The 20249-nt window shown below is 45.3% G+C and overlaps 1 protein-coding gene across 1 annotated transcript in view; it reads left to right on the top strand.

The window, feature by feature from the left end:
- Positions 1 to 11510: 11510 nt before the first annotated feature.
- Positions 11511 to 20249, top strand: part of TANC2 (tetratricopeptide repeat, ankyrin repeat and coiled-coil containing 2) — a 143409-nt gene continuing 134670 nt past the window's right edge. Inside the window, exon 1 of the mRNA XM_058820543.1 lies at positions 11511 to 11599. The gene's annotated coding sequence lies outside the window, so the exon portion shown is untranslated. The remainder of the gene's footprint in view (positions 11600 to 20249) is intronic.

The following is a 20249-nucleotide window of genomic DNA, read 5'->3' on the forward strand; positions in this document are numbered from 1 at the left end:
AGGGGTCCTGAACAGCAAGTTCATGGTCAATCATCCAAAGGTGTGATTTGCCCTCCTGCAAAATAGGGAGGATTTGTCCTCCCTGCTTGGTCCCAGGCTTCACCTGTAGCCCATGAGGACGCTCCCCATGGGCTGAGACCTACGCTTGGCCTGCTGCAGGTGTCTCCTGTGGGCCAAAGATCCCACCTGTGTGAGGCACAGGTGGACCTGCAGCATCTCTGCTGAGCCCCTGAAGGGTTTTCCAAGCCACAGCCCTGTCGAAGGAAGGGGACCAGGACACCAGCTGGTTCATCACAGGTCCAGTTTATTGAAAAAAGCATCAAACACTTATACAGCAAATAATAAGCTTATGAATATTCTGTAAGCCAAGCAATCTATTGGTTAAACTATACCATTAACTCTCCCTCATTCCTTAGGGGTAACATCTCTCTTTTCTCATGTCTCTTTCACTATTTGTTATCCTACTACAGCTAGGCCCAAGGACACGCTATCTCACAGGTGCAAGACTTGGAATTAGCCACGGCTTTGTACTTTTCCAGTCTCTATTCAACTAAATTTCCCAACAGTCAATCATCCAAAGGTGTGATTTGCCCTCCTGCAAAATAGGGAGGATTTGTCCTCCCTGCTTGGTCAGTTGTCCCAGGCTTCACCTGTAGCCCATGAGGACGCTCCCCATGGGCTGAGACCTATGCTTGGTCTGCTGCAGGTGTCTCCTGTGGGCCAAAGATCCCACCTGTGTGAGGCACAGGTGGACCTGCAGCATCTCTGCTGAGCCCCCGAAGGGTTTTCCAAGCCACAGCCCCACTGGCACCCGGTCCCTGCTGCAGCCCCAGTGCAGCTCACACCCGCAGGGAGAAACCTGTGCCGTGCTCCTGAGTGCCCTGTGTGGCTGCAGGGACATGGCTGCTGTGCTGGCGCCTCAGTGTTGGATGAAATGCTGCAATCCAGAGCTGCAGACATCACGGTTTGTTTTTTTTTTCCCCCCCCCTTGCTAATTGCTTCCCTACACGTAGAAATTCTCAACCGATGCGAATGCTGACAAAGCCCCTGGGAGCCAGCCTTGCTGGGAGCTGCTCAGAACGGCAGACACCACGTATTTATGGGTTGGAGAGTGGTTTAAAATGACAGGAAACATATTTTTGCTTAAGGTGTGTCTCTAACTTGGGATCCATCACTTGTGCATGTTGCTGTAGCAACGCTGCAATGGCATGGGAGTTGCTTTTAAGGCTGATTTCCGAGCACATCGTGGCAGGAGCTGTTACCAAGCAACCCACTCCTATGCTCCCACAGCTAGGAAATGCAGCCAGTGCTTTTTAATATTGCCCAGGAATTTGATCATGTGTTCATTTTGCCAACTTTGGTCTTTCTGATGCTAAATAATTGCTGTGGAGTGCTACAGACAGATCCCTGTTTTGTGGGGACCTCCCCATCCACGGTTTCTCTAACAGGAATTTTCAGTATGGGAACACTCATAGGGAGGTAAAGTCAACAGTCCATTTCTTTACCAAAAAAAAAAAAAAAAAATAAAAGGTTGTATTCAACACATGCTGCTGAAGAATAATTAAAGGTATTAAAGGTAGACCATCTGCCAGGGTGGGAGGAGCTGCATCCTTTGATTCCCAGCACCTGATCCAATGTCCTGGTCCAGGACAAGCCTCCCAAAATGCAGGTGTTGAAACGCTCTTTGGGAGTTTCTCTTAGTTTCTGCTCTGATTCTCATTCCTTCTGTTTTATCTCCCCAGTACTTAGAGTGGTTTTGATAATAATCTGCTTGTAGAGAAGGATTAGTAAATTAGTGAATTAGTAAAGTATAGGAAATCATGAAGATGGTGATGGTCCATTTAATGATATTCTGAAACCAAGGGCAAGCCCTTAACTTTGGCCATGGAATTCATGAATGCCAAAGCCTGAGATTAATTTGTGCTCGTGCTTCTTGAGGCAGATGTAAACACTAAATTTGGTGGCACAGCTTTTATATTGAGTTTGGAGGATTTTTTAGCAGCACGTGAGAATTTGTTTGGATACAGCAAGAAGGGTCCTAGATGATTTGAGTGACTTGATCTACTGGAAGGTGTCCCTGCCCATTCAGGGCATTGAAACAAAATGATCTTTAAGGTCACTTCCAACCCATGGTGATTCTATGATTTTATTTGGGATCACTGTGCTGTCCTGAAAGAGGCAGTACCAGCTTGTTACAGTGACTGTAGACATGATCCTTCATATCTGGTATCAATTTTCTTTTAAATAACAATTATACCCGCCCACAGTGATATTTAACATTACTCAATCCTTGTAAAAATTATAAACTTAACATCAACCCTAAAAGCACTGTGATTAGTCCCATATGTCAGCGCCAACAAATGTTGACACTTAATAATGCCCTGTGTGCTCTTATTTCAAATTTCCTGTTATGTTGTGCTGTGCCTGTACTGTCCCCTTAGAATGCTCATTGTCAGGGGAAGTAATTTCACATTGCACCTATTTAGCAAACAGGTTGTGAAAGCTGATCTTTGTTGCTTTGAGAGAATACATTTTTATCACCTTCACAAAAATGGACCGGTGCTGTTTTAATGAGGTGTGTCACGGCCTCGCTGAGGCAGAGCAGAGTCCTGTACCTGCACAGCTTCAACCCAGTCTCTTGTCAGCTGTAACTGGTCCTTTTAATCCCCTGCAGTAAGTGCTAGTGAAGAACAGACAGCTCCAAAGGCAGCAGTTTCCCATTTATCCACAATCTGTGTAAATGTGACTGGATTCTGACTGCCTGAGAATCACCAGCACTGCAAATCCCATTTAAAATCTGGTTTGTTTCATACGTCTGGAGGGATTCTGCCTGAATAGTTTTAGATTATAAGGATAACATTGCAATGATTTGTTGCCCAGAGAAGCTGCCCCATCCCTGGAAATGTCCAAGGCCAGGCTGGATTGGTCCTGGAACAACCTGGTCTGGTCAGAAGTGACCCTGCCCATGGCACAGGGTGGAAACAAGATGAGCTTTCAGGACCCTCCCAACTCAAACTCTGGCACGACTCAATGTCAATATTCAGTATATTACTTCCACTTTAGATATTCCATCACAGCGAGGCTAAAGATATTTGTTCAGGAGTAACACAGCTATGCCAGGTGGTGATTGCTGTGGAAAACCTCTTCCTACTTCAGTCTGTATATGATGCCATGAGATTAAAAGGATCCACCTGTAGGTTGGCATCTTCCCCCTCTCTGGGTTATGCTGAGAGAATCCATACACCTGTGACTGAATTATATTTCCACTCTGTGTTCTCTGTATGTGCTGATCCCCAGTCCCCATCATCTGAACACGTTTCAGGTTCTTTGGGAATCTCTTTAAGGCAAAATGTTGCTTTAATGGATTTTGAGAAAGAGAAACAAAACATCAAAAGGTGTTTCAAAAGCCAGAACACTCGGGGAATAAGTGACTGGAAATGGAGCGCTTCATCCAAGGGAAAATAATAATAAAAAAAAAAAAAAGAACCAGGACAAATATTTAGCTTTATCATGCTTTAAAGGGTTCCTTTTCTTCTCAGACATGAAGCAGTTGGTGCAAGACAAACATGCTAGCAGCTACTACCCATGTTAGCTCCCTGTTGTGCTCAGGATGGCAAGGAAAGAAAACAAAACCTGTGTGAATCATTGTTTTCCAAAGATGCTGCTTCCCCTGCAGATATTTACGGGTTGTTTTTTAGGAATCTTTGAGTTCACACACTGCCCACTGATTTTCCATTTTTGTGGCAGGGTCATAATATTACTACATAATTCATCATGTGATCACATAGATCTGCACTTGATTTGATTAAAGGAAAAAAATGCATCAGCTTTAAGAAAATCCTGGAATTATTGCAGGTGGAAAAGACCTCCAAGTTCACTGAGTCCAGCCCGTGTCTGATTCCCACCTTGTCAACCAGACCAGAGCTCTGGAGCTTCTTTGGAGCAGGACCCTGACATTTTGTGCCCAAACAGGCTAAAAACCACTTTGGGGTTATGCAGTCAGTCATTTTAAAAATGAGCCCATCAAACACTTAGCACCTGGTAAGTGTTACTTTCAAAACTGAAAGTTATTTTAGTTTGAAAAGTGTTCCACAGCTTGACAGCGTTTCCCACATATTTCTACTGTCTTCCAACTGGAAAAATTTGGAAAATAGTAGAGAAGTGTGTGTGTACATCAGGAGGGAAAGCTCACTCTGCAAAAGCCTGGAAACATGTTTGGAAGCAATCTTTTTCCAAGTACAGGTGAAATTAAATAAAATTAAACTAATCAAAATTTTACTTTTCAAAAAGAGTTGCAATTAAATTAAATCTTATTTTCCTAATACTAATTCTGTTGTAAAATTTTTCTGACCCATTTAAATTGTCCTGTAGGGGGTGGAGCATTTCCTTTTCCTATTCCTCTAAAAATAACAAACCAAGAGAGTCTAGGAAATAATATTAAGCATGAAATGAAAATGATGTTAGAATTGCAAAGCCAAGGATTTCAGCTTAAGAAATTGAGGCTCCTGATTGATTTCATTGATTATTTAGAACTGAGCTGTTTCTGCTACATGCTTTATTTTGCTTTCCATCACCTGTTGGGTTGTTATTGACACAGGGCACCAACCACCTCCACGTTCCTGCTGTAGGAATTCCACATCCTGACTGCACAGGAGTAACTCAGTGTGTAAAGCAGAGGTAATGCTGCGCTGGACCCCTGCCTCCAGCTGTTCCCTGTTCATTATTCCTTTAACCTGCACGCCTGCAATTGTGTGTTTACACTGAGCTGTCAAAGCCCCAGTGTGAAGCTGGGATGTCTCCAGTGGAGCTGTGGCTCAATGGCTGGTGTAAAAACCTTTGGCTTTTTACAGTTCTGAACAGTTCTGTGGCAAACACTCAGCCAAAAAGCATCTGGAAAGGCAGTGGGAAGCAATGAACAAAGGGGAAAACCTTTACTGTGTGTGAATAAAAGTGTTGGCTGAAAGGCAAATATCTCCTAGATGGGCAGGTCCTGCCCTCAGCAAGTGTCCCAACAGCTCTGCACTCTGATCCAGAATCCAAGATTTTCAGCTGTGTTGCTGCTGCTGAGGTCAATGTGTCACTTGTGATATCATAGAATGGTTTGAGTAGGAAGGGATGTCACAGACATCTTTTTATGAAAATCCTTTTCTTTGGATTTTTTCCTCCTGAGAAGCTGAGAGGCCTCAGGAACAAAATGTAAACAATGGTTATCTGCTGCTGTGGGATGCAACAGGTGCATCTGGGATTGGTCTCATGTGGTTGTTTCTAATTAATGGCCAATCACAGTCAGCTGGCTCGGACAGAGAGTCTGGGACAGCTGCTTTTGTTATTCATTCTTTTCTATTCTTAGCCAGCCTTCTGATGAGAACTTTTTCTTCTATTCTTTTAGTATAGTTTTAATGTAATATATATCATAAAATAATAAATCAAGCCTTCTGAAACATGGAGTCAGATCCTCATCTCTTCCCTCATTTGAAAACCCTTGTGAACACGATCACAAAGGGACTTTAAAGATCATCTGGTCCCACTCCCTGCCATGGGCAGGGACACTTTCCACTGTCCCAGTCTGTTCAAGCCCCAATGTCCAACCTGGCCTTGGACACTTCTGGGGATGGGGCAGCCACAGCTGCTCTGGGCAAGCTGTGCCTCACCACCCTTAGAAGGAACAATTTCTTCCCAGTATCCCATCTCACCCTGCCCTCTGGCTGTCTAAAACCTTTCCCCCTTGTCTTGGCACTCCAGGCCCTTGTAAAAAGTCTCTCTCCATCTTTCTTGTAAGCTCCTTTCAGGTACTGGAAGGTCACAATTAGGCCACCCTTGGTCTCTTCTCCAGGATGAACAATCCCAACTCTTTCAGTATTTCCACACAGCAGAGCTGTTCCATCCTTCAGATCATCTTGGTCCAACAGGTCCCTGTCCTTTCTATGCTGGGATCCCAGGCCTGGATGCAGCTCTCCAGCTCCTAATGGCAAGTGAGCTCCCAAAGTTTCCTCAGAAGGTTTAACTTTTGGTGTCTAAAAAGAGAAAAACAAACAAACAAACAAGCAAACAAACAAACAAACAAAAAGAATGCTGCTAAAATTACCTCCTGTTTTATAACCAAGTGGGAATGGCATGGGGAGCTGTGACAGGATCTCCCACTGGTGGTGAATATGCCCCCTCTCCCCTGTCAGGGTCCCTGCGGTGGATTAAACAAACTGCAGGAAATGTCAGCAGTACCTGAATAAACAATCTGTGTTTGCATAGTGTTGGCTGAATAAATGACTGGTTTGATGGCAGCCACTGGAGGAGGGCTCTGTCAATAACAGCAGCACTCAGGGATGTAAATACGGAGATTTGGGATTGTGCTATCAGCATTTGTCAGGTTATGGGTTTTTCCTGTATTAAAAGGGAATATAAAAGAGGCAGTGGGGATGCAGAACAGTTTGAGAATGGGGGCACAGGGTGAGGAGCAGGTGACATGGGGTTGCCTTTACTCACCTTGGTGCACATAATCTCTGTCCCAGGAAAATCATCCTTCTGCTTCAGCAAATGACTGTTCTTCAGCCAGTTTTTTGTGTTTTTTTTTTTTTTTTTTTTTTTAATCTAAGATGCTTTTTGCATTTACTTATTTTTCCTATTCTAAGAAATCCTCAATAAGAAGAGAATAAATCCTCAAATAATCTCACCAGGAGTCTCAATGTATTACCTGTATGCAGCAGAGATGTTGTTCCACCACAATCATGGCCTGTTCCCAATAGGCATTTTCTAGTTCCTGCTCAAATAGTGCTTATGTACATTTTCAGGCTTCTTCCTTTCAGGACCACCTTAACTTTGAGTACTTGAATGATTGGAATTTGTAGGGTTTTTTTTTTTCCTTCAAGTTAACTGTTCTAACTTTGATTTAACTTTTAACCTACTGCACCCAAACTTTTCCAGCTCTGAAGTTCTAGCTCTGAAAGACGGAGGACCAGGTTACTTTTGCCCCCCAGGTCACACTATTTGGCAGGTTTATTATTATTGTGAGGAATACTTTAAAAAGTCAATCATTAACTGAGTATTAGAAGGTGAGGCAGGCACTTCTGTGAAAATGAGTGTCTGGGGGTAGGACAGTCCAAGAAGTGGCATAGAGAGCAGCTGCAGGCAGTGCCCACAGCACAAACAGAGGGTTGTGCTGCTGGGTCTCTGATGTAAGGACTCATCCTGATCAGCTCAGGGTGCCATTTGCAGTGCCCTGGGCCCAGAGCACAAAGTCCTCTCAGCCTTTCCCCGACAGCAGGAGTTTTACACATTTCCTCTTTGGTTTTTGCTCTCGCCCTTCTCCCTGTTCCAGACTCTGCCTTTGAGCTGGGCATGTTATCACGGAATTCCTTGTTCTGGTACAGTCAGCATTCCCTGTGCACACTAATCCGGAGCGCTGGCAAGGACAGCAGGGGCAGCTCCTCTCCCAGAGCCTGGTGCTGGAGTGGGGATGATCTCCACCCCTGGTAAACCTGAGTACAACAACCCAAACCATTCCAGGGCTCTGTAACTGCGCCCATTCTCACTGGAGAACAGAGATTTTTTTTTTTGAACTCTTTATAATGATTCAGAAACGTTCCCATGGTGATGCTGGTCATGCCAGGGAGCTGCCAGATGAGCAGGAGGCTGCATGGACTTGTCTGCAGAGGCTGCTGCTGGTGCTGGGGGTGCCAAATATCTTCACTCAACAGCTGAGGCTGCTGTGGTTCCTTTCCCAGCTCATCCAGTGCACTGGCAAGCAGGGCTGGGGACCCTGTTCCCCTCATTAGGTCCCTGGGGGACCTGTCCATCTCACTCTGCACCCCTCCCTGTCTGTAAGATGAGTGCTCTATAATGCTCATCTTTATCATGTGGACCAAGTGCCTTTGTCTTTGACAGGATGAGAGGTAACGGTCTCAAGTTGTGCCAGGGGTGAGTTAGAATAGTTATTAGGGAAAAATATTTTCACAGAAAGGGTTGGAAAACATTGGTACAGGTTGCCCAGGACTCACATCTCTGGAGGTGCACAAAAAACATGTGGATGTGGCATTTGAGGACATGGTTTAGTGGTGAACGTGGTGGTGCTGGGCTGATGGTTGGATTCAATGATCCCAGAACCATTAAAGCTGGAAAAGACCTCCAGGATCACCAAATGACCTGAGAGGTCTTTCCCAACCTTAATGATCCCCTTACTCTGTGATTTTATCACCTAACCAGTGTCTGTGCATAGATGAGAGCTGTCCAAGTGAAAAGCACTCGTTCAGTCCATGCCCTGCTGTGTCAGGGTGTCCATGGTCAGCAGTGTGACAATAAATTCCTGGCTGGAATTGCATTGCCCGAAGAGTTATGAACCTTGGGACTTTTTCAGCTGCTCAAGTCACTCTGTAACCTCCAGCAGTTCTTGCTGCCTCTCTGCTTAGAGTGATCCAATCACTTATTGAGGAGATTTAGTGGAAATCCAGTCAAGAGCTATGTGATCACTCCACATACACCAAAATCTTTCATGGTGAGAGACTGTGGAGGTTAAAGCTACGCCAGGAGCACCAAGGACCCAAAGGTGACCAAATGTTTTCTGTGCTTTTCTTGCTGTGCTTTGCTTGAGTAATCAGGACAATTCTCTGTTAGGCATAAAATGAAAGTAAATGATTAGAATAAAGATGTGCTGAGCCGCTTGACAAGGCTTGAGTACAGGGTACAGAATCTGTGGGTGTTTGGCACAGCCCCAGCACTGCAGATATTTTAGCTCCTGCTTATTTTTGATTCCGTTCAAATATGATTTACCTTAAAAAAAAAATTAGCTGCAAAGTAACTGCTGTTACACAACAGATATTCATGATAAAATAGTGGCATGGCAAAGCTCTAGGCATGAGCTGAAAGGTTCCAGTGGTGGTCTGAATTATTCTGGCTTGAGCTCCTTCTAGAGTGCCTGTTTGTGTACAGAGTGGTTTGGGGCTATCACATCACCTTCTTTTAGGGGAGAAGCACCACAAAAAGCTCAGGAGTGGCACAAGCCACACAGCCACACTGTCACCAGATCCTGTCACTTACTGTCCCCTCTGGACTTCAAAAGCAACCAGGATGGGATGCTGAGGAAAGCAGTACCATTCCCACAGGGATCAAGGGAGGCAGGAGGGTATAGATTTTGAGGAAAACATTCCTGGAAGATTTCCCTGCTGTAATTTGTTGTGTAAGTGTTTGTTGCACTGTTTCCTGTGAAGGCAAACCCAGTGACTGCACTGACAGATAATGTGGATGACAAGTCTGCACTCACTCTGATGCCACCTTCATTCCAGAAACTTGGCATCTTGTTCATCAGTTCTGCTACAAATATGCATAAAACCCAAAGCAGAGCAGTCTCTGGGTTTCATTAACACCTCCTAGGTAGGATTCTTTCTATTGCAGCTTATTTTTTGTACAAGTGCTTTTCTTGACTCACAACTGAAGATTACCCTGTTGCTTCATTTATTTGGTGATTAATTTGGCACTGTGGGCAGATGTGATGTAAAGTTCTTAACCATTCCAGGGTGAGATGCAGGCAAGCAATCTGCACCCAGGAGGTTTAATGAGGCATCCATCCCAAGGGAGTGGAGATAATTTAATTAAAGGGAACATTTTGTACTGGACTAAAAAGATTATTTTGTTGACTTAAGACATAAATATTATTTTTCTTAAAGGGAAATAGCCAATGAAAACCCAATATTCTGTTTACCATATATTTTTATTGTGCAAAAATAATATTTTTCAGTTCGACGAGAACCCCAGATTTCTGTCAGCTACATTTCATTCACATGGGCAATTAAGCAATGCCAAGATGCTGACTGGATTGCTGGTTTCAGTGGCTACCTTACACTATTTAGGTAATATAAATAAATGTTTATATTAGTTTTAACAGGCAATACAGCATTTCCTGTGTGCTCTTTGTGCCTCTGGCCTTCAATTGTATGTGATGATCAGTAAAACATTTCAGTTTCCAGGTATTATTCCCAGAAGTCTCATTTGTTATGAAGAAGCAGTGGAAGTCAGTGAGGGTGTTGGCACACCTGCAGAGGTACCTGGAGGAGCACACAGGCACCGGGGTCATCGTGTTCCATCACCTCAGTGCCCAGTACCTGCAGGAACAGGTTCAGCCCTCAGAGGTGGCTTTGGTGCCTTGGCCCTGCGCAGGTCCTGACAGAGCCTGGAGCTGCCAGAGACCTGTTCCTGCCCATGGAGCTGCCCTGGAAAGTGTTTCCTGCTCCCTTCTTTGTGGGCGACCATCCTGCAGCTCACAGAATCATACAACGGTTTGGGTTGGACGGGACCTTGAAGACCATCCAGTTTGATGCCATTCCCCTTTTGTCCTGTCCTTGTAAATATCTCCATCTTTCTGGCAGGCTGCCTTCAGGTACTGGAAGGAGCAATTTAGGCCACCCAGGCTGGACAATCCCAATTCTCTCAGCCTTTCCTCAGAGCAGAGCTGCTGCAACCCCTCTAGCCTCCTCTGGATTCCCTCCAACAAGGCCACGTCCTCACAGAATCACAGATTGGTTTGGGTCGGACAGGACCTTGAAGACCATTCAGCCTGAACCCATTCCTCCTTGTCCTGTCCTTGTAAATATCTCCACCTTTCTGGCAGGCTGCCTTCAGGTACTGGAAGGAGCAATTTAGGCCACCCAGGCTGGACAATCCCAATTCTCTCAGCCTTTCCTCAGAGCAGAGCTGCTCCACCCTCTAATCATCTTGTTGGAGGGAGTCCAGAGCAGGCACCAAGTCCACGTCCTTCCTGGGACCCCAGAGGCAGCTCTGCAGGTGGGGTCTCACCTGAGCGAGGCCCTGGACCTGCTGCCCACAGGGAGTGGGGAGGCAGCCCAGGGTAGATCGGGCTGCGAGCGCACATGGCTCGGGCACGTCCCGTTGCTCGGCCACGGTCACAGCCGCGTTCCCCGTCGGATCCTGCCCCCGCCCGCCCCCAGTGTTTCCGCGTCTCGCCGGGCGCGGGCGCTGCTCCCCCGCTCCCGGCCGGCCGGGTGTCAGCGAGGCGCATCCCCCGCCGGCTCCCGCGGCCGCGCCAGGTACGGCCGGAGAGGAAGGGGTGGGGAGAAAAAGGAAAGGCAGGAAAGGAAGGAAAGGCGATGCGGGCAGCGCGGAGCCGGCAGCAGCGCTGCGCTCCGGAGGAGCGTGGCGCGCCTGTTTTGTATAACCGTGCCCTCGTCACGAATCCGCGCTTGGCCGCGCCCCTCCGTGCGCTCATGGGGGGCGGTGGGTGAGGGAGCCCCGGGAGCGCGCGCGCCCGCGCGCCGCTTCCCTTCCCCGCCCTCCGCGGGCTCCCGTGAGGCGGCGGCGGCGAGCTCGGAGCCGACCGAGCGAAGGAACGGGGGAAGGGAAGAGGAAAGCGGCAGGGGAGGAGCGGCGGCTCCCCCGAGAAGGCCGCGGCGGGCGCGGACGGGCGGACGGACGGGCGGAGGGGGCGCTGTAGCGGGCGGGCGGTGAAGGAGCCGCCGAGGAGGGGCGAGACCGGCCGCCCCCCGTCCCCTCCCATTCGGGCGCGCGCTCGCCGCGGCGGCGGCGGCTCCCGGCGATGCGGTGAGGAGGGAGGCGCAGCCGCGCTCTGTGAGGGGCCGCCGGGAGCCTCCCGCGCCAGGTAAGGAGCAGCGGAGCGCCGGGCGCGGGGTGAGGGTGGGACACGGACGGGGACACACCGTGAGGGGGCAACGCCCGGCGGTCGTGAGGAGGGGGCTGGAAGGGGGAGATCGCGATCCCCGCCACGCCCCTCCCGCGGGCGGGGGACGGGGCCGAGGGCACCGCAACAACAGGGCTGGGGCGGGGGGCTCCTCCCCGCGCTTCCCGGGCAGGCGAAGCCGGCGCTGTCGGTGCCTCGCTCATTCGATTGGGATGCGGCGGCGGCGGCGAGCGCCGGGAAAGGCGGGGTCGGCGCGAGCAGCGAGTTGCCGAAAAATTCTATTTCTTCAATGAGAAATTGACTATTTTGTTCGCAGAGGAAACCGAGCGTTTTGTTTAAGGAGAAAGCGGCGCGCGCGGGGGGGGGGTCAGCGATGGGTGTTTTTTCCGCCCCATCCGTCCCCTCGGGCCCGGCGGAGGCCGGAGCGAGGCCGTTTCCCTCTCGCCGTGTTTAGCGGGAGGTGCCGCAGGTACCGCGCACGTGATGCGGGCGCTCACCGGCCTCGCCCCCGCCGCTGCGGGCGCCGCGAGGGTTAAACCCGCTCGGTGCGCGCCCTCGGAGCGGTGAGTAAGGCGTGCGGAGTCCAATGACACACGCTGTGTCTCTCCGTTACACGCGTGGGTTGCTCGGTGGGGGCTAAAATGCAGAAAAGCAATGCGAGATGGTGGTGAGGCAGACGGCGCTCGGATGGGGTGTTTTGGATGGAAAAGGCGGATTCTCGTGGCTGTTTGTGTTGGGAAGTTGCGGCGAGCTGGTTTAGGCAGTGATGGAGCGGTGTGGGTTTTGGGGTTTTGTCAAGGTGGAAATAGTGCGAGGAAAATGAAATAGCTGGGGAAGTTAAATAAATTATGGGGGCTAATTAGCGCTGCAACATAGCTGCGCTGTAGGAGCGAAGGCAAATCAATGTTGGATTGGGAGGAGAAGAAGAAATACTGCAAGAGTGCTGTGCATGGAGGGCAGCAACATGGCCAGGAGACCTTGCCCAGGCTGGAGCGTGGAATGATTCCTGCAAAATGCTAAAGGTTGTTGTTTTCCTTATTTAATCTTCAGAATTTAATTTCCAAACCTGCGCCTGGGAACATCCGTTCCTAAGGTGTGAATAAAACAGGAAAAAGGAGCTGGTGTAATAAGTGCCTTTTGGTGAGAATGTTTTTGAAGGGGATTTGCTGGGTACAGTCACACGAGGCGTTTTACTGTGCGGTGAGAGACACCTCAGATTATGGGCAGTTGGTGTGGAGGAATGTTTACTTATTAAATGCATGATAGATCTGTGGTTGAATGAAGAAAATACAACATATTGCCATTGGCCAGAATCAAAATCTCATTTTTTGACTGCAAACAAACCGTTGGTGGAAAGCGAGCAGCAATGCTTAGGCAAAGACTATCTTAGAGGTCTGGGGCTTTTAGGACTCTTGGGCTTCTAAGAAAATAAACAAACTAGAGTTGTGCTTCTTTTCTGTAGTGACTCATCCTACACAGTGAAAGACTGTAACCCAAATTTACCCCAATTTCATTGGAGTGGCAGGGTTGTATCCTGTTTGGATCTCTGCTGTGGCCGTGGAATATTGGAGCATGCTGGCCTGCAATGTAGACTTGTAATTACTGTGTGAATTACTGCTTACATATTCAGGGTAACTGGATGACTAATATAATTTTATAAAATAAACTCCTTATCAGTATTGATTGCCTTGTAGCAATTCCTCCCTTGTTCTCATCTTTCTGTCTTTTCCATCGGTTTTCCCATGATCCTGTGTGAGCTCCTGGGTTGTTTTAAATTTCAGGTTGCACACACTAGATTTACTCTCAGCTAAACCTTTAGAAATACCAGTGATATATATGTTAATGTTGAGAAATCCATGAGCATACCTGTTATGTGCAGGGAATTTTTGCAAGATGAATTTTTTAATACATTACAGGCAAGCATCCCTAACTTCCTGCTTGCAAATTCTTGCTTATTAATATTAATGACCATAAATGCAAATGGTTCAAGGCCCAAATATGTATCATGCACAGCATTATGCACTGTTTACTCTTGAGTTTTGCAGGTGTAAGTTTATATGTAATTCCAGAAGAACACTTTGATGCCAGGCCTGCTTGTGACACATTTATGTTATTTATACTGTGTATTCATATGTTTATAATCTTGTATTTTGTTTAATTTCAGGATGCTTGTTAAAATTCATAGTAGTATATCCTACTTTTTTGTTAGACTGCAAAAGAAAAACAGTAAGAGGGAAGCCAGAAAACTAGAACAACCCCTTGGTACATTAAAAACAAAAAAAATGGACCTGTGACTCTCCCAAATTTGTGCATGGTTTTTCTCATTAGAAAAAGAGAAGGATTACGTCCTTTCTTATGTTTTATCAAGATTTCCCTTTTTTAGAGGTGGTTAAACATGAGATCAGCTGAGAGTCTGCTAACACCTGTAATCCCATATTATGCACTATAAAAAAAAAAAATCTTTTGCTTTGAAATTGTTTCAAAAGCAAAATCCTTGTTTCTTGTCTCTTTGATGTATAAACATCGATTCTTTCAACTTTTGAGGGTGAATTTTCTTTCGAGCACAATGGTTATTTCCTTTGACAAGGTAATTTCCTTTGACACCCAGACAGGCGGATGGCTTTGGGTGTTGTTTCTTGATGAGGTTAGGCAGATTTTAAGAAGCTGTGCTGAATCACTGTCCTGTTCTCCCACCCTCAGTGTTGTGGACCCTCTGTGGTGTGCTGCATTGAACTTTTGAGCATCTGTTGTGTGAATGACAGCTGTTTATTTCATTTCTTGCTGGATCAACGAGCTGAACTTCACCTGTGAAGCCTGAAGGGAGGAGGATGCAGGGGTGGGAAATAGAGTGGCTGGGTTTGTCCTTTATGAGCTCTGTGAATGGTTGATTCCAGTTGGGAATTTGTGTCTGGAGTGTTGCACAAAGCTTTAAAATGGCACCTTTTGGTGTACAGAAATCAGTGATTTTATGTTTAGTACTCCACAAATACTCATAGATTTGCAGCCTTTGTTACATCATTGGTTATAACCCTTGCAGTCAGCCTGACCAGTAATTTCAGGTTTTGTGCTTTGCTTCCAATGTGGTAAAGGTGTGCCCACCTCTAGGAGTTCTTTCAGCATCCACAGGACATGTGGAGCTCTGTGGTGACACAGGACATGGTGACATTGCCAGCAAGGGCTTTGGGAGGTTACCATGGTCATCACAGGTAACAGATGTAACTGGTAACCAGCTGGTAACACTGGTAACCAGCTGGTAACACTGGTAACCAGCCCACTGGTTGTTTTTGACTCTTGTAGTTCACGTCTTCGACCAACACACGGCCCTGTGTGAGGAAAATTCCTACTGTGAGGAAAATTCCTACTGTGAGGAAAATTAGCTCCAGCCAACCCAGAATGGCACCTTCATTTCAACTGGAAAGTGGAGCACGTGCCTGTTGCGCTCGCTGGAGATAAATTAGTGTGCTTGGAGCTTGCTGCACCTGGAAATACTTGATCCAGTGAACTGGGTCATTTGTCTCTGGTTGATTTGCCAGCTGGATTTTATGAGCTTGGAAAAACCAAATTCTGGTTGTGTTCCTTAGAATGGTTCCAGTCCCATTATTGTATGGGGCTAAAATGCAGTTGTTTGTTTTACATTAATTTAAAAATTAATTACTTTAAATGCAAACTCTACATTACTTAGAGGAATTAGCACTTGATTTGTGGACTTGCATTAGAAAGGGAAAAACTGGGAATTTAGACCCTTGTGAAGCTGTCCCATCCCTGGGTTCCTCAAGTTTCTACTTCAGCAGCCTGTGATGAAAGGATCGAGTTTAGCAAGGATGCTGGACACATTGGAGAGGAATTTGGCATGGAATTGCCTGTGGGATTCTGAGGAGAGAGCAGAAGTTACTTTACTAGGTTGTGAATAAAAATGCTGTATGTCCTGGGTGCTGTGGTGTTTCAGCTCCTCAGGAAGAAAAATCTTTGAATAATCTGTTGAGTCCCCTGAGCAGCCTGGCTTTCTTCCTGGGTAGCATTTGTTCCCTATCCTTCCAAAATTCATCAAATAACAGAATTTATACTGTGGCATGAGAAACTCTGTCTTGAAAAATATTCTGTAAGAAAGCATTAATTAGTAATGATAAAACATGAAAAGTACCGTGTGCTTCTTTGACTCAGCTTTGGGTTTGTGCCATGTTGCATCATTATTTGATTTTGAAGGAATCATTACTTATTCATGGCTCTTATAAAATCTTTGTAATAGTTGGGTTTCTGTGTATTCTGCATAAAGCAAACTTTGCTCTAAGTTTTGCTTGCTCAGTATTTTTTATAACACTCTGGCAAAGTTTTTTCCTGCTCTGAGTGCAGGGCTTATTTTCTAAAAAAAAAAATGTTGCTTTTTTTGAACTTAAAATTTGAGCAGATATTTTAAAGTTTTTTTTTTTTTTTATTTTTGCCCTTCCTCTCCCATCCGTCCTGCTGCGTTGTAAAGATGAGGATTATTTAGCTTTACTGAAGAAGTAACCTGAGGTAGGAATCCTTAAGAGCCGATTTGGCAGAGGCGCATGCAGACACTTGAGGAACACACAGGATCCTGGTGAGTTCATGTTACTATTCCCATACAGGCAGGTCCCTGCACGCTGAGGGGTGATGTTGTGTGAGCTAATGGCAGGGAAGTAATCTGGGAGAGTGGTGCTGGCATCGTTAATGAAGAGAGCAATGAATCATGCATGTTGACATTTCAGCTCTTACCAGTGTTTGTTATTTATTCGTCCTTTATGAAAAGAACATATTTGCGACCGAAGGAGCATCTTCCTGAGCAGACTGGGAGCTGTGCAGGGTGAGGGCAGGCCTGCTGTTGATTTCACTGTTTGGCTGCAGAGGGGATTTGTTGTGAGAGATCTTTTCAGACACGCAATTCCAGAGTCTTGGAGCAACTTGTTGCTCATTAGTTGCTCACTTGTACTTAATGAGAAAGAATCCAGCGGTATGTCCGGAGTGGAGGACCTGGGGTGGATGAATGATCCTTTCTTGCACCACAAGCAGTTCTATTCATGGTGCCCCATTTCTCAGAAGTTACTGAAAAGTCATCTGATGAGCGTTTGTGACCTTACTGTGCCCATCAAAGCGGAGAGGCTGAAAGCTGCGTTTGTTCCTCTGTGCATTTGCAAATACCAAAAGTGTGTCTGCCATTATCCCAGCCAGCCCAGAGCTTGGAAGGATGGAGACAAGCCTTCTTGTTGCTCTTTCCTTGAGTTCTTAATTCATAAATTTGTCATAATTTCTTTTAAAATAGATTGCATGTGAGACGGCAGAGGGTCTGCTTGTCATTTGAAATTATTTGTCTTTATATCCAGATTTCCATATGTCCTGGTTTTCTGCCATTGACTTGGTTTTCAGAGATCAGATTTGCACGTTTCCAGTGTGCAGTAGTTGAAGCTCATATCACACCACTGATGAAATTCAGCTGACTAGTTGAACTACATCTTTTACCCTCATCTGCAGGGAATAATTTTAAGATTAAAATATAGAATAGCTTCACAGTTGAGGAAAAATTCCCAAATAACAATGAATAGGATAAGTCCATCAATTTTCTCTTGAGTTCCTCACTTTATTGGTGAATATTCAATTGTCTTATTTTTACTTACATCAGCTATAATTGCTAATTATGATTGAATTGTAGTGATCTCAAATTTAATGTTTGTAATGATCTCATTAATGAAAGAAGTATTTTGGATAAGTGATTTGTTATTTGCAGTACAAGTTACACTGAGTATTTGTTATTAATTAAGAAGTGTGAGAAAAGAGATAGTTAATTTGTGTTTTATGATGGGGAGTTTCTTATTTACTTACTTTCTTTCTAAGTATTTTGGGTATTTATTTGATTTTCCCCTTCATGCCTGTACAATTTCCGTGGCAGGTACAATAATATTTGACAGATTGCTGCTATTTTTCTGAATTCAGATTATTTTAGCAAAATGCTTTTACAAAGCAATCAGTAGGAAACACCTCTGCTACAATTTTTATTTTTTATATGCCTTAATGAGTAAGGCTTGTATATGGGTCTAAGTGGTTTCCTCCTTTTTTTGTGTTCTTTTCAGGTGTCTTTCCTAAAAATTTGTGTTTTCTTCATAGTTTGGATGAGAACCTTGATGAAACAGAGAAACCAGCAGTGCTTATGAAAAATACCAAAGTTAAAGACAGAGTACAATATCTTTCAGAATGGGAGTTTGAATATTTGTAGTGGTCGGTCCTTTAATAACAAATGATTTTCCCTTTTGCCTTATCTTCCATTTTGTTGTGTAGGATTATTCTCTGTCTAGAAATTATTTTTTGCTAGGTGCTCTTAATGTTCCAGGTAGCGAAGAAGTGTAGTAACAAGAAGATAAAGGTACAAAGTGCTTTTGCAGGAATGAGCTCCATGTTTTTAATGCTGGGAGGCATCGCTGGCAAAGCCTGCGTGTTCTGCAGCAGGACTGGGGGATGGCAGCATTTATTCATTTATTATTTAGGCTGCTTGGAATTTGAAGTGTTGTCTTTTCAGTGCTAAGACCCCTGTGCTGCTCCTGTTTCTCCAGGCTCCTTCAGGGCAGGCACATTGCTGGTTCCCTGCCTGGGCAGGAGGAGATTTGGGAGCAGGAGGAGTCAGTGACTGAGTGGATAATTGGGATGGGCTTAGCCAGGCTGTTCCTGCAAGTGCTCTGAGGAAAGTCTCCAGCAAAATGCAGTTTAGCAGGCAAACAGATAAACAACTTTCTATCCCTCAGGGGTTTTCTGGAGTAGAGTATGGAAGGGTTCCGACAGAGGGAAAAGCAAAGTGAAGTAGTGAGGATGGATTTTTAGAAATCTATGCTTGGAGAAGAAAGACAAAAGGGTGTGTGAGTGTGTGTAACTTTTATGAGAATTGTTAAACTGAGCCTGGGAAGAGGTGCAAATGCAAGTGGATAGTGTGATTTGAATGATCAAAATAAATGCTTGTGTCTGCAGATTTTGCTGGTTTATCCCAGCTTGCAGGCTCTGGTGTTCTTCATGTGACTTTATGTTTAAGGATATGTGCAAAATGATCTGGCTTGTGGCAGGTATTCTGTGTGTGTAGCTGTGTGCTGCTTCATCTGTTACTTTCTGTGTAAGTTGGAGTCTAATTATCTAATTATCTATCTGCTGATTATCTTTCCCAGCAGCTTTTACAGTTCCACATAATCTTAGTGTAATAAATAATTTATATTTTATGGAGGGGCAAATTCCCCATTTTCTTACTTAATGGGTTTTTCTCCTCTTACTCAAACAATTTTTCTATTTAATTTTCAGTCTAGATTTGATTAGAAGACCCCGACTCAGTTTCCTGCTGCTTCGCCCCGTTGTTAGTATGAGATACTCATCTTCACAGTTAGAACTTCTGTGTTTGATTGAAATCTTTCTGAGCAGCTTTTCACTGGCACCAGCCTTTGCTTAATACCTGCATGGGGGCCATGACATCCCCTTGTTTCCTTCAGGAGTGGGGATTTGGTGTAAGAGGCGCCATGAAAGGAAGGATTATTGTTCTTTGGAGGCTGAAGCTGCAATGGAGCTACAAGTGCCCACCCTCTTTCTCTTCATTCTGGTAATATCATCTCTGTCTTGATTTAGAGAAAGTGAAGAAGCTGTAATGCTGACAGCAGGCAGTGCTGCCCCACCTCCTCAGCAGAGGTGGAAAGGACCATCTGGCACCATGTGGGTAGCAGTTCTCCCAAAAAGTAATAACAGTGGGAGTTCTTGCCAGTTACAAGTTGTGATCACAGGCCAAATGGTGTCACTCTAAATCAGTGTACGTTTTCAAAGAGAAAGAGATGCAAGTATTTATTTTTGCCAGCTCGAGAAGTATTTTCAGTCATGGGGGGCTCTGCTGGGGTTTTAGTTGCTGGCATTTGAGAGAAAGTGTGAGGGGAGTAAGTCAGACGAGTGTGGCTGTGATGCCTGCTAGACCAGCTCCTAGGCACTAAAAAAAATTGGCTTTTTTTGGGATTATGTAAGCCTCAACTTGATGAATCCATGAAACTGGGGAATTTTTTTTGAAGGCTATATAAATGGTCTGTTGATTTGATTTAGACTTTACCCAGTGGGGACTGAAGATATCAGTCTTTGGCACTATTAACTAGTCTTGAACAAATTGCTGCTCTAAAATTAGAGAAACTTTGTAATGAGCTGCAAAACTCTCGATCTTGCTTTGTGAATCACTTCAGTATGGTGGCCTGTGGTATTTTTGTTTGAAAAGTTGGATGTGGCATAATCAGGAGTGCTGTGCAGTGGCTGCAGAGCTGGTTACCAGGTTGCTTAGTAACCTGATGGAGGGATTGGTAAAACCTGTGGATGGCATTGGCTTTCAAGGTGCTGCAGGGATAGGAAGAAAATATTACATCCAAATGGGTCTTGAAAAAATTAGAAGCTTGGAGTATGAGCAGGTTAATTTGTCAGCGTTTATTCAGAATAAAAATGGTCACCACTATAAATAAAATTGAAAATTGAAAAATATCATTTGCATGTACTCAGAGCAAGGGAAATTTAGGGAGAGTTGTGAATTTGTGCCCATTTTCAGACTTGGGTTCTTGTTGTAGACTTGCTCAGACTCTGTCAATACTTTGGGTGAGTGTGG

The sequence above is a fragment of the Ammospiza caudacuta genome, chromosome 27, assembly GCF_027887145.1.
Source record: "Ammospiza caudacuta isolate bAmmCau1 chromosome 27, bAmmCau1.pri, whole genome shotgun sequence".
Taxonomy (NCBI): domain Eukaryota; kingdom Metazoa; phylum Chordata; class Aves; order Passeriformes; family Passerellidae; genus Ammospiza; species Ammospiza caudacuta.